The sequence below is a fragment of the Pavona decussata genome, unplaced genomic scaffold, assembly GCF_977016875.1.
Source record: "Pavona decussata unplaced genomic scaffold, jaPavDecu1.1 SCAFFOLD_12, whole genome shotgun sequence".
Lineage (NCBI taxonomy): Eukaryota > Metazoa > Cnidaria > Anthozoa > Scleractinia > Agariciidae > Pavona > Pavona decussata.
Genome location: NW_028145435.1, coordinates 1,137,432 through 1,150,235, shown reverse-complemented (window position 1 = coordinate 1,150,235; position 12,804 = coordinate 1,137,432). Strand labels below are relative to the sequence as shown.

The 12,804-nt window shown below is 38.2% G+C and overlaps 1 pseudogene; it reads right to left on the bottom strand.

Annotated features, from left to right (window-relative positions):
* Positions 1–9,776: 9,776 nt before the first annotated feature.
* LOC146487965 (uncharacterized) lies at positions 9,777–10,610 on the bottom strand (annotated as a pseudogene).
* Between the last annotated feature and the right edge of the window lie 2,194 nt (positions 10,611–12,804).

Below are 12,804 nucleotides of genomic sequence, written 5' to 3'. Positions count from 1 at the left end.
CAAACATATTCAGCATATTTTTTATCAAAATGACTGCCGACTGTTAAGTTAACTTAGTCTTTAGTACTCTATTCGGCACACACTAGAATACAAACATATTCAGCTTATTTTTTCATCAAAATGACTGCCGACTGTAGTGTTAACTTAGTCTCTATCTCGTACTCTATTCGGCACGCACTAGAATACAAAAATATATCGCATATTTTTCATCAAAATGACTGCCGACAGTCTAGTTAACTTATTCCATATCTCGTACTCTATTCGGCACGCACTAGAATACAAACATATACAGCATATTTTGTTATAAAAATGACTGCAGACTGGTGAGTTAACTTAGTCTCTATCTCGTACTCTATTCGGCACGCACTAGAATACAAACATATTCAGCTTATTTTTTCATCAAAATGACTGCAGACTGTAGTGTTAACTTAGTCTCTATCTTGTACTCTATTCGGCAGGCACTAGAATACAAAACTATACCGGATATCTTTCATCAAAAGGACTGCCGACAGTCTAGTTAACTTATTCCATATCTCGTACTCTATTCGGCACGCACTAGAATACAAAAACATACTGCATATTTTTCATCAAAATGACTGCCGGCTGTAGTGTTAACTTAGTCTCTATCTCGTACTTTATTCAGCACGCACTAGAATACAAACATATACAGCATATTTTTTTTTATAAAAATGACTGCAGACTGTTGAGTTAACTTAGTCTTTAGTACTCTATTCAGCACGCACTAGAATACAAACATATTCAGCATGTTTTTCATCAAAATGACTGCCGACTGTAGTGTTAACTTAGTCTCTATCTTGTACTCTATTCGGCAGGCACTAGAATACAAAACTATACCGCATATTTTTCATCAAAATGACTGCCGACAGTCTAGTTAACTTATTCCATATCTCGTACTCTATTCGGCACGCACTAGAATACAAACATATTCAGCATATTTTTCATCGAAATGACTGCAGACTGTTGAGTTAACTTAGTCTCTCTCGTACTCTATTCGGCACGCACTAGAATACAAACATATTCAGCTTATTTTTTCATCAAAATGACTGCCGACTGTAGTGTTAACTTAGTCTCTATCTCGTACTCTATTCGGCACGCACTAGAATACAAAAATATACCGCATATTTTTTATCAAAATGACTGCCGACAGTCTAGTTAACTTATTCCATATCTCGTACTCTATTCGGCACACACTAGAATACAAACATATACAGCATATTTTTCATAAAACTGACTGCCGACTGTAGTGTTAACTTAGTCTCTATCTCGTACTCTATTCGGTATGCATAACTTAGTCTCTATCTCGTACTCTATTCGGGACGCACTAGAATACAAACATATACAACACATTTTTCATAAAAATGACTGCCGACTGTAGTGTTAACTTAGTCTCTATCTCGTACTCTATTCAGCACGCACTAGAATACAAACATATTCAGTTTATTTTTCATAAAAATGATTGCCGACTGTTGAATTAACTTATTCTTAGTCTCGTCAGTCTATTCGGCACGCACTAGAATACCGACATATACCGCAGTGGTTTTTTTTTTTTTGGAACCGAATAATCGGACTGTTAAGTTAGCTAACTCGTAACCTCGTTCTCTATTGTACTGGCACTACAATACTTTTAAGTCGTTTTTTTTTTTTAAATTGGACTATGTAGAGTAATCTTAGTCTCAAGAGTACATATTTTGTTCTTTTTCTGATTAATTTGGAATACTTTTCTGATTAATTTGGAATACTTTTTTTTCATTCAGACATGTGAAGCTCCTTAACAATGACGATAGCGTACTTATATCAAAAATATTATAGGAGTAATACCATGTAAGTATTATAGCTTGAACGAAAAAAAAAAACATTTATGACCCTTTTTGATATTTTTTATATCAATCCTATCCGATAACATTTTCGCATCAGCAAGGAAATTTTCGTATAGCTTAAACTTACCTGATGTCGTAGTCGTAGACCTCTCGTTACTCATGATTCACTTGTAAACTGAAGGCTTGTAAATTTGAAGGTTTCTGACGTTTGACGTTTCTTGGTCTTTCTTAATTGGGATGTACAAGTGATAGTTACATGCTTGTATATATACACAGAAGGTGAAACGTACACCTGGGCGTACAACACGTTTACGGATTTGTGTTAAGGAAACGAGTCACATGCTTTAGCAAGGACTGACTGAGGCGTGTTGCATATGCGTGACATGTTTGTTACATGTACGTGATGCATTAAAAATGTTTCCCTGTCTTGATTGGGATATTTCAAATTGTGATTGTAAAGGTCAAACTTTTGTCACAACAAAAACGTACGTTTTGTTTAGAATTTTTTTTTAAGAATAAAGTTAAACATGTGAGTAGCGCTAAGCAAACTTTTGGCTTTATTTTTGCTTACCTCACGAGGGATTTGATTGACAAGTGCTAGTTACATAATTGTATATCTACACAGAATCAGAAAGTTAAACGTACAACACGTTTTCGGATTTGCGTTAAGGAAACGAGTTACGTGCTTGAGCAAGGCGTGACTGAGGCGTGTACCATATGCGTGACATGCTGTTACATGAACGTGACGTATTAATCTGGGGGGTCAAAACGTGACCCTGAAAGATTGATCAATTGCATATCGTGTGACCGGCGTGATGAGAGAAATATTATCCGCGTCATTTCGGCCTGTCTTAAATGAAAAGCCCTTTTAAACCATGTTAGACTATGGTGTAAAGGTACACAGAAAACCACGAAGTATGATATTTTGGTTTACTAGGGCTTTAATTCAATTATCCTGTCGCCGGAACTATTTACGTGCATAAGGGAATGAAATTTAGTAATCTGACTCTGTTAATACTTAGATAGCTTGTGTTAGCGTGAAACAGATAGGTCTAGATACTTGATGACATGCTTAATGAGGGGATATTACACAATGCATAAATTTGTCATAATTTATGCGTCATACTGTTTTCGGCACGGTACTCGATTCGGCACTTTACAGGGCTCCCATATGAAAGAAGTAAGTCGATATGCTTGTCATCTCTTAGAAGTCTAAATGACGGATTATAATAAATGATCACTTTAGATTTTCAAGACAAGTCGAATGCAAATACTTTTATTATGCTATTGGAAGGAAAGCAACAAGCACTCTCATAGTTATTGTGGTCTAGGCATTTCAACGTCGCTGTTACCATTTAGGTCACCATAGCTCTTATGTATTGGTCGGTCTGTTTTGAAATCGTGCCTTCAAGGGATCAAATAAAGTTTGATTCATACCCAAAGCTGTTGCCTCCATTGGGGGTTTTATCACCGTCTTTTTCAGATGGAAGTCCCTGGTTATACGATAAATTGTCCATGGTTCTTTTGTAAAACTAAAAATGATGAGCAAGTACCAGAAATTGCAATAAACTTCAGTTTGTCTAAGGTGATTATTATTGGTGGCGGTTATGTTTAGGTTAAGTATCTGAGCCCGTAGTTCCCCTTAAGTATACTTATGCCTAGTATCCAATGATATTGCTGGGTAGCCTAACAGGGGAACACTCATTTCTTGTATGCTGAAATGTCAAGCTGTAACCAATTGCAATAAGCAGACATTGCAAAAAAGTGCATCGGTTGATAAATAACTATGACAGTTTTTTCTTTGTTACATGACCGATAGTTAAGACTGAACATAGAAGAACACAGTAGTCTTACCGTAAAATGACCAACATTTAGATGCCCCCTTTTCCCTTGCATATACCTTATGTTTACCAATTTTCAAAAAAATCGATTCTGCATGTGCAAAGTAGTATGAATGCAATGTGTATGTCAGCTACTTACCTTTTTGCACCAGGCCTTTCCAACTATTCGCAGTGATTACGAACTTGCCCTGCAATTGTAAAAGAAAGCTATTAAACTACTTTTACTTGCCGCTCATGAGGTGAGGCAACATTGACTGTTACAGTCATTTTATACTTGCATTTTTGTTAGCCAGTTTTTCTAATACTGCCATATACGAATTGATAACCTGTTATATTAAAGGAGACTATTAGAAACTGACAAAGATAAAAGGGAGTAAATTTGTTCTGCATTTGTTGCTTAAAAGCGAAACCAAAAATTTAGAGAGTGAATCCTGCTCCATTCATATTTGGTGTATGGCAGATAACTGTGCATCAGCAGTTTCTTATCAGTAAAATCCGACTTACTGAATCATTTAGCCATGCACTTTTCCAAGTTGTCGATGGCCCAAATAGAGACAGCATGTCCGGCATCCCTAATTGCATGAATTGGTATCCTTCCAAGTAACAACAGTTGGGAAAGTGCGGTAAGGGGTGGAAGTGTCATTCCATATGGCTTGAACCTGACGAGAAGGAAATTTTGCCAGATTGTTTAAGTGTGAAACTGTGGTAATACGTTTAAAATTACATAGTAATCAAAAAGGAAGTCGAGATGACTACAGTATTAGGGCTGAATTCCTTTTTGTTTAGTTCTCTTTGGGTGGCCAATCCTTGGTAACTCCAGGGTACCACACTTGTTTGGCTTGTTATGTCAGCTATCAAGTTATGGTAATTACCTGACAAATCTTTAGTCTTTTTACTAGTGCCTCTTTGCACTCGGGAAATGCTTCTTGGACTTCCCGTATTCTGGGGAATGTTAGCCTGTTTGTAATAGCTTTCTCGGCTTCTAGGTCAGTGATGAACACCAGTTTGGACAGAAAAATTGGGACCTACCAACTTGTCGTTCACTTCAAGAAGCAGTGTTTGATTCAGGTTGGCTTTTGTCAACGATAGCTCATCTTGCAACCTGATTACCTGAAAATATGAAAGGTGGAGCAGTCGAAAGGGTTAATGTTTTTCTCTCAAGAAAATCAATGGAAACATAATGTGAAGTATTTTTATGCAAAACACCTGCGATTTTTTAGAGTTTCTTCTGCTTGCGGGATTGCATGTCGTCAATTACAAATTCTCTTACTTTGCAAAAGAGCTTTGGGAATTAAGAAAACAAAGTTAACAAACAAACAATGTTAATTTCCAGTCAAATGCCTTCCACGTCAATGATACCGAATGACCCCCCCCCCCCTAACAAAAGTTGTATTTTAGATATTGAGTGTTTGAAATATCAAAAATCGTACTAAAAATAGCTGCCACTTTCAAAACAAAACAAATCAAATGTATCAAATATTTTCCTGTTTTTTCCAATGATTTTAACATGAGATTCTTTTATTTTCCAATGATTTTTTTTAACAAATCGTTTATTAAACATGACTTTTAAATCAAGTAGTAGTTCTCTTACATCGTCTCCATCTCTTACACTTTGTCACTGTTGTTTGACTCATTGTCATTACCCTTGTAGAAATCACCGTTTTCACATTCATCACCAGCCAAAATACAGAAATAATGCAGTACAGCGCAGGTTATAATTATTTTGAACACAAAAGCGATATCTCTTTCCTCTATAACATCTAGTATCCTCCAGCGGCTTTTCAAGATGCCAAAAGTGCACTCAACCACGACTCTTGCGGAGGACAATTCCTTATTGAATCTTATTTTCGCTGGGTCTCTCGTGCCCTCAGGGTATGGTTTTTGCAGCCAAGGGGAAAGTGGGTATGCACTATTACCCACCAGGTAGGGTTGTATCTCTTAGGTTCTGATGAGGTGCATTGGTCCAGCTGAAAGGATATCCCCATTTTCAGCTTTTTGATAAATACTGCTATTTCAGAGCACTCGAGCATCATGTAAACTCCCGGGAAACGCAGCTGCGACATCAATAAATAACTTCTTCCCATTCACTACGGTCTGTACCACAACATCTTGTTCCTGGTATCTGCTGAAATAATCAACAGCACTCTCCCTCGGTGCTCTGATTTTTATATGAGAGCCGTCGATTGCTCTGGCAATATGTGGTAGCATTGACAAATGTTGAAGGTTGCAATTGAAGCTGCTGTTTCATCTACTGTCAGTGGGAGTTAAATGAAGTCGTTTCTGATGTCATAGAGTGCACCAACAACGACTCTGAATGCTTCATGGACGGTAGTTTTTCCGATATTCATTGCCAGGGCTGTATTATCTTAAGATCCAACATGTCCTATCCGATATAATCCAGTGGCCAAGACTTTCTCAGGGGGTATACAATCTCTAAAGCAAGTGTTCTCCCTCTGAATATAACCACTTAAGAGCCTCAGTAAATCGTCAAATGACTCTCTACCCATTCGCATATTTCTACGGAACAAGGTCTCAGAAAAATGGAACTGGTGCAGATGGATTTCGAACCAAGATTCTGCAGGGCGAGGAATTCTCCAGTACAGGTGAAAATGACGGCGATGGCGGTGTCTTCTCAGCTAAATTAAAACCTCCAAAATCCATAACAGGCGAATCCTAGCAACCAAAACTATAACTAATTGTTGATGTAGCAAGATCAGGTTTTGCATGAAAAGCAGAAGGCAAAAAGCACCATAATAACATTTCGCGGGAGCATTTTTCATTCACAAACTTCAACTGGAAACTTTGTGCAAAAACAGACATTAACAGACAAGACGCCGTGACAACTTGATGGTAAATTGATTGACATCTGTTACTAAAAAAATTCGCATCTTCATGTGCGAACAGGATTACAAAAAAAAATTGGGGATTACAAAATTTTCATTTTCTTTGCAAGCGCTAAACTCAAATTTTCGTCTTAGGGCGAACATGGCCATATGCAAGAAAAAAATGCAGGTTATGATTTGGCTTTTCTTCCATTTAATATTGCAGAAACTTTAAAAAGAATGGTGTTGTGTTGTCTTTTTTGCGACAGAGAAATCATTAAGTGATTACGGTTTTCTGCGGGAATTTCAGATTGTCACACCCACCCATTAATTCTCTGCTTAATTTATTTGATAAATAAGTACGTAAATTATGATCATCCGGGTGAGTGTAGTCCTGAGAAGGACTGTTTGTGGTGACTTTGACTGATGTTTCGACAACCTGAGCGGAAGTCATCTTCAGAGTCAAGTGAATTGTGGAACGTCAGTAGGTGGTATATACGTCTCTGGTTGTTAACCTGATTGGTCAACGAAGTCCAGATGTTATTGGTCGTTTGTCAATAAGCCGTGATATTATTGGCTGTGAAGACTGTAAAAAGTGATTGGTGCGTTTCGATCCGTCTTTTGTTAGTCAAAAAGTCCGTGGGTCTATTGTTAGTAAAATGTATTGTTTGTCTGTTTTGTTGTTGTCGGCAATGAGTCGTTTGTATGGTGCAGGTAGTTGTAGGCAACGGTTGAGTGGCGTTTGTTCTAAGTTAGTAAACCAGCTTTCCAGAGTGAGTCGTTGATAGTAATTTGTACAGTAGGTAATGCACTTGGCAGAGTCCCAGTCGATTCTGTGGTTCGTTTGTAAATGGTGCTCAGCAATGTGATTGTTGATATCACCATTTCTAGTTGCTCGTTTGTGTTCATTTAAATGACGACTGACTGAACACAAACGAGCAACTAGAAATGGTGATATCAACAATTACATTGCTGAGCACCATTTACAAACGAAAGTGTCGGACCCATACAATATAAACGACAAAAAGGCCGAAAAAGATAATACTTTCAAAGCAGCGATCCTCATCAACACAGTCATATTTGCTTTTTTTAAGGATTCTTCTACATAAACCATATGAATACTAAGTAGTAGGCTTAATTGTTTTTTCGTGATCATAGAATTTTCAAGCGGTGCTGAGGCATTATTTGTGACCTAGTAAATCTTTCCAAAATGCTTAAACTTAAATAAACTATCTGCATCCTTTAAAGGGTTCTAAATCATCATCGCACTTGCCTTAAACATTATGATTTGTGATGGCTAAAGTAACTTATTGTTATCATATTTGATGTCTTCGTCTTCAATGATTGGAAAAATAAGGGTGTAGCTTACTCGTAAAAGCAAAACATGAAAACAGGGAAAATATCTCACAATCACACGTATTTCACCTTTTTTAAAAACGTTTACAACAGCAACCTTGCATTTGTCACATTGTTTGTACCAGACATGGGGACACGTTCTATTTAACAGTTTTGATCAACAAGTCTTAGCCCGGGCTCTTGGGTGTGGTTTGGCTTTTAGGAACTGATCCAGATCATTTTCGTAGAATTATCCTTGATTACTCGGATCATGGTGCACCGTAGAATACTTGCAGAGCTACAGAGAGGATTCTTCTGTTCATTTGATGTACTATGACTTAGTGATCTTGGATAATTGGTCTTCTTAAAAGAAACAAGATCCATAGCCTGCATAGCTGGCGGTATTGTGGGCATGTGTGAAATTAAGTTTGGTTTCGGAGCCGCGAGAAGTCCCCCTCCCCATTCTCCTAGCAGCTCCACCAGCCCCTACGATACCGTCAGCTAGGCACGCTACAAGATCCGTTGTTGCACTTACACTTCTTCCAGAGAAACTCATAGGTTTCCTAGCACAAAAACTAAAGGATCCTCTTCAGGTAAGAAAAAAATGTGCAAACTATTGACAGCAGTTTCCCAGCAATACCTTACAGACTGTTCCTCTCTATGCAACAAGATACTCTGGAATTATGAAACATCAATAATTAGGAGCTGCAAAGTCATTCTTTGTGCCAAAAATGACTCTTTATTGCCGAGGCGTTTACATTATTCCATTACGAAATCTTGAGTCAACAAAGGCAGCACGAATTCGACTTTGCCTGCTAAACCCTATACCGGCCTTAAACTAATTCAGGTTCAGCTAGCAGTAAATTTATCCTGGGAATATCTTCATCAAACTTACCACGTATATTTAAGAATCCCACAGCTAAACAAAGCAAAGCCGGTACGCCAGTAGCCGAAAACATGACGCAAGGAGGAGACGCTAGTGATTAGTCTTCACATGTAATGTCATCTTTCATGAGCTTTACTGGTACTTAATCAATGTACAAACTTGTAATTCCGAAGGTTTTCATCTTTAAAGGCATGTAAACCTCCAAAAGGTGAATTTTTGTGGGCACATAGTTATAAAGTACACATTTTCAGTATGATGAATCTATAACTCTTTTCTAAAGTGAGCCCGTTTTCAGTTGGAAAAGGCCGCTGCAAATTCAAAGCGCCCGCCATTTTACGCCGTGTTTTCCGTGATGTCACGAGTGGATCTCTGCCGACAGGAATTAAACATTCTACCTTCCTGACCATTTGTAATGCGCATGTGTCTACATAAATGTCAGCAAATATTCTTTTATTCTCTTATTCCAATATGGTAAAGCACTGTGTCGTCCTGTTTTGTGGCATTCAAACAAAACTGGATATTCCACGTGTAAGTTTCCAAGAGACTTTGGTTAAGGCGACATCCCGCTTCAAGTCTTGAAGCGGGATGATTTTATAGAGCTAAGAAAACATTCAGTAATTTGTGGCACTCATTTCCCATTGGACTGCTTTGAGGGTGTATATATATGAGAAATGGGTTTTAAAAAGTAGACGGATTTAATTCCCAGTGCTGTACCGACAATTCAACAAACACCACAGCAGAAAGCCTTGTCAGAAATGCGTAAGCGAACAATGGAAAGTGATGAGACAGGGCAGACGGCTGGGAAATCTAGTAAGAGGTCACGAGAGAGCAGAGCTATTTTAAAATTTTGCAGTCGCTTCGGAATAACACCAAGACAGTAAGAGACGCTTGTAAATTGTTCTTGTATTTATGAATAGACACATTCACATTTATTGTTTTTTTGACATGCATCTCTTTAATGTGTTGACATACTGAAGAAACCTGCAAGTTGAAATAAAGTTCAAAATCGGCATATAAAATCGGGGCAATCTGTTATAAATTTAAAAAAGAGGTTTTATTCGTTTTTTTGTATGTTTGGTGGCGTTAACTCCGTGTACAAAGAACCAAAATCCCCAAGAAATGTACTCTGTATTTTGTTGACCTCACAGGACAGGAGCGCATCCATCACATTTCTGCTGAGATAGCCTCAACACCAACGAACGAGTTGTCTGTAGGCAATGTAACGAAATTTCCTAAGAGAGACAAAAGGAATAACTGATAACTGTGCGATTCCCTATTAACTCTGTGATTTTACAGTGCATTGTTCACAGAGAAAGATGATGTGATAAGTGTACAAAGTAAACAAATTCATGTCCTGTGCGATTGTCTGTGCCATGCTTTTGACAGAATGCGTAATACGCAGTTTTAAGAACCCAGACATCAAGGCAATTGGACCGAAATCCTGGATGCTTGGTTATTCAGTGCATTTGCACTGCTGGTTTCTGGTCTTCTACCTTTCACCAAATTTGACTGATTTCTACACAGCAAACGCTCTCATGAGTCGTTGGTTCGCACCTTATTATAACAAGAGAAAAACAGCAGCATTAATAAGTAAGATTCACGGTAACCTTTAGTCTAAAAACTGAAAATCTGTCTTTCAAAGGCTTAACAATTATATCAATGTGAGTGAATCACAACACGAAACATTTACCAGTCTGTCTTCTTCGTTTGATTCAGGCTGCATGTCATGCGGAACTCTGCGTGGCTCAAAGCGAAATGGACGAGCTCTGACATCCACGCCAGTTTCTGACAGTTTACCAACATCACTGTCGTACAAATTACATTCATACGAGCTGTTTTCATTGGATAAAATCTCCTCCGAACAGCTACTATTTTCTCCTGTTGCCATGATAATTACAGGGGTATTCTCAATTGCCCAATGTTTGTGTTCAACTGCTGACGTCACAAACACTCGCCAATTTTTTTTAACTGGAAGTGGACTTCCCACAGTAAATGTCATTTTTCTCCTTAAATATTTGGAATTGGCAAAAATAAGTTGTAAAACTGTTTTTAGCACCACTTTTTACATAAGATGGGATAAACTTGTGTTTGGGGGTTTACATGCCCTTCAAGGGGTCTTAGATTTGTATTACGATAACTAAGACAGGGTCTTAGCTGTTACTTGTCTTAGGTCTTAGTTTTCGTCACAACCCAATTGTGAAATGATAGGTTCATAGCAAGCAGAATGATCGATGCATGCAACATTGTGAACTAATTATGTGAGAAATAAGTACCCCTGAAAAACCTTGTTCCATTTTCTCAGCAAAAACGGTCGTTGTCTTGAGTGGTTTTCTGGTTGGTAGTGATGAACTTGGTGCCAGACGAATACAGCCTGGCAGATAAATATAGCATGCAGCGTTCTTGTGTAATTTTTCAGGAAATTTGTGACATTGTAGAGTGATAAAGATCTTGAAATGTCCAAGGTGTTGCTGGTAAGATCTTGCCGGCAAGATTTGGAAAATTCAAGACCTTGCAACTCGAAGGCCTTAACTCTCCACTGCTAAGTCACAGTTGCTAACTTACTGCCTTGTCTAACCCATTAGATTTGCATGTTACATGTACATTTCACATGTATGCCGTAAACACCCCAATACACCCCCTTTACCTACCCCTACCCAAATTATAAGCAAAGGGAAAATCAGAGTAGACAAATTTTTAAAGATTTAAATTATGTAGAATTCTCTCTCTTGATGTTGACAATAAAAAATGGTAATAGGTAGTATGCATTGCGTACCTTAACGAGGTCTGCTGGTGTTTTTTCTTGGTCTAAGAAAATCATTGCAGGCACCCGTTGAATTCCACCAATTTCTTATTTGAGAATGTTTTTGAAGCTCTTTCTTTTTTCCATCAGTCTCGAGGCCTGGGCTCTGCATTCACTCCTGAACTCCTCCAATCAAAGGCCTTTAAATGGTTTCAAACCAACATTCCCTTTATTGTTTTTTTCCAGCAGGCCCCTGTTGGACTTTCTTTAATTGTTTTGAGAGAGTAAGGTGAGGTCTTGAAAGAGCAACTGGTAGATTGTTGTACTTCCTTGCATCACCACTACAACTGGCACATCCACCATTTCCACCTTTCTGTTCTCTCGTCTCACGTTGCTGGTGGGGTCATCACTAAAAAAAAAAGCACACTTTCGTTGACCTCAACACCATTTGATGTCGTGCTTTTAGTGACCAGACACTGTAAACAGGCCTTTCTGGTGTTGTGTAGGCTAATTGATCAACTTTAGAAGAACCACACCTGCCCATAATATAGACAAGAGGTTTTTTAACTACAGAGTTTTTCAACTGCAGACTGCACTTGAACGTTTCCTTTGCCCATAGCCTTCATTTCTTCATTGGCATAATATAGCACCTCATTATACACTGAACTATCAATAGAAGGTGACCATGGCTGAGAAGGTTTCAGTTGCCACTTCAAATCATGAGGTGCCTCTTTCTTTCCATTGCTTTTAATCTCTCCTTACTCTTGACTTCACTTTCTTCCCCTCACTGGCCCTGTGTTTGCATCCTCACCAAGCTGCAAACCTCTGGATCTAACAACAACAATTGTCATTGCAGGTATAGTATTCAACATTTTGGACTCGTAGTAAACCCAGTAATTTATGCTCTTTACGGATGCGTGTCCCTATTTCTAGGAAAGGAATCTTACGGACAGATACCGTAAACCTTTCAGTCTTGAGTGTGCCTTTCTTTGTCAGCAACGCCTTCTTGAGTGTTTGGAGGACAATCATTGGAATTTTAAAATAAAGCCATTTACCGAATCTTGCAAAAGAAATAAAGGGGAATCTAACCGGAAAAGGTTTGACAAGTTCTTCCTTTACGTATGCAAATACTATTAAAATCGTACAGCTGTAAAACTCTATAAAAAATTCCACGCAATTGTCAGTGTCCAAATTTGTGCCACTTTACCTAATTCCGGTTCTCGGCCTCAGCGCGCCGCAGGTTGGAATCCCATGACGAGAAACTTTTCGTTTTTCTAGGCAAAATAGCAGAGATCGATCTCTAATTTTGGTAAATATATTTAATTTGGGTCATAACCTTTCT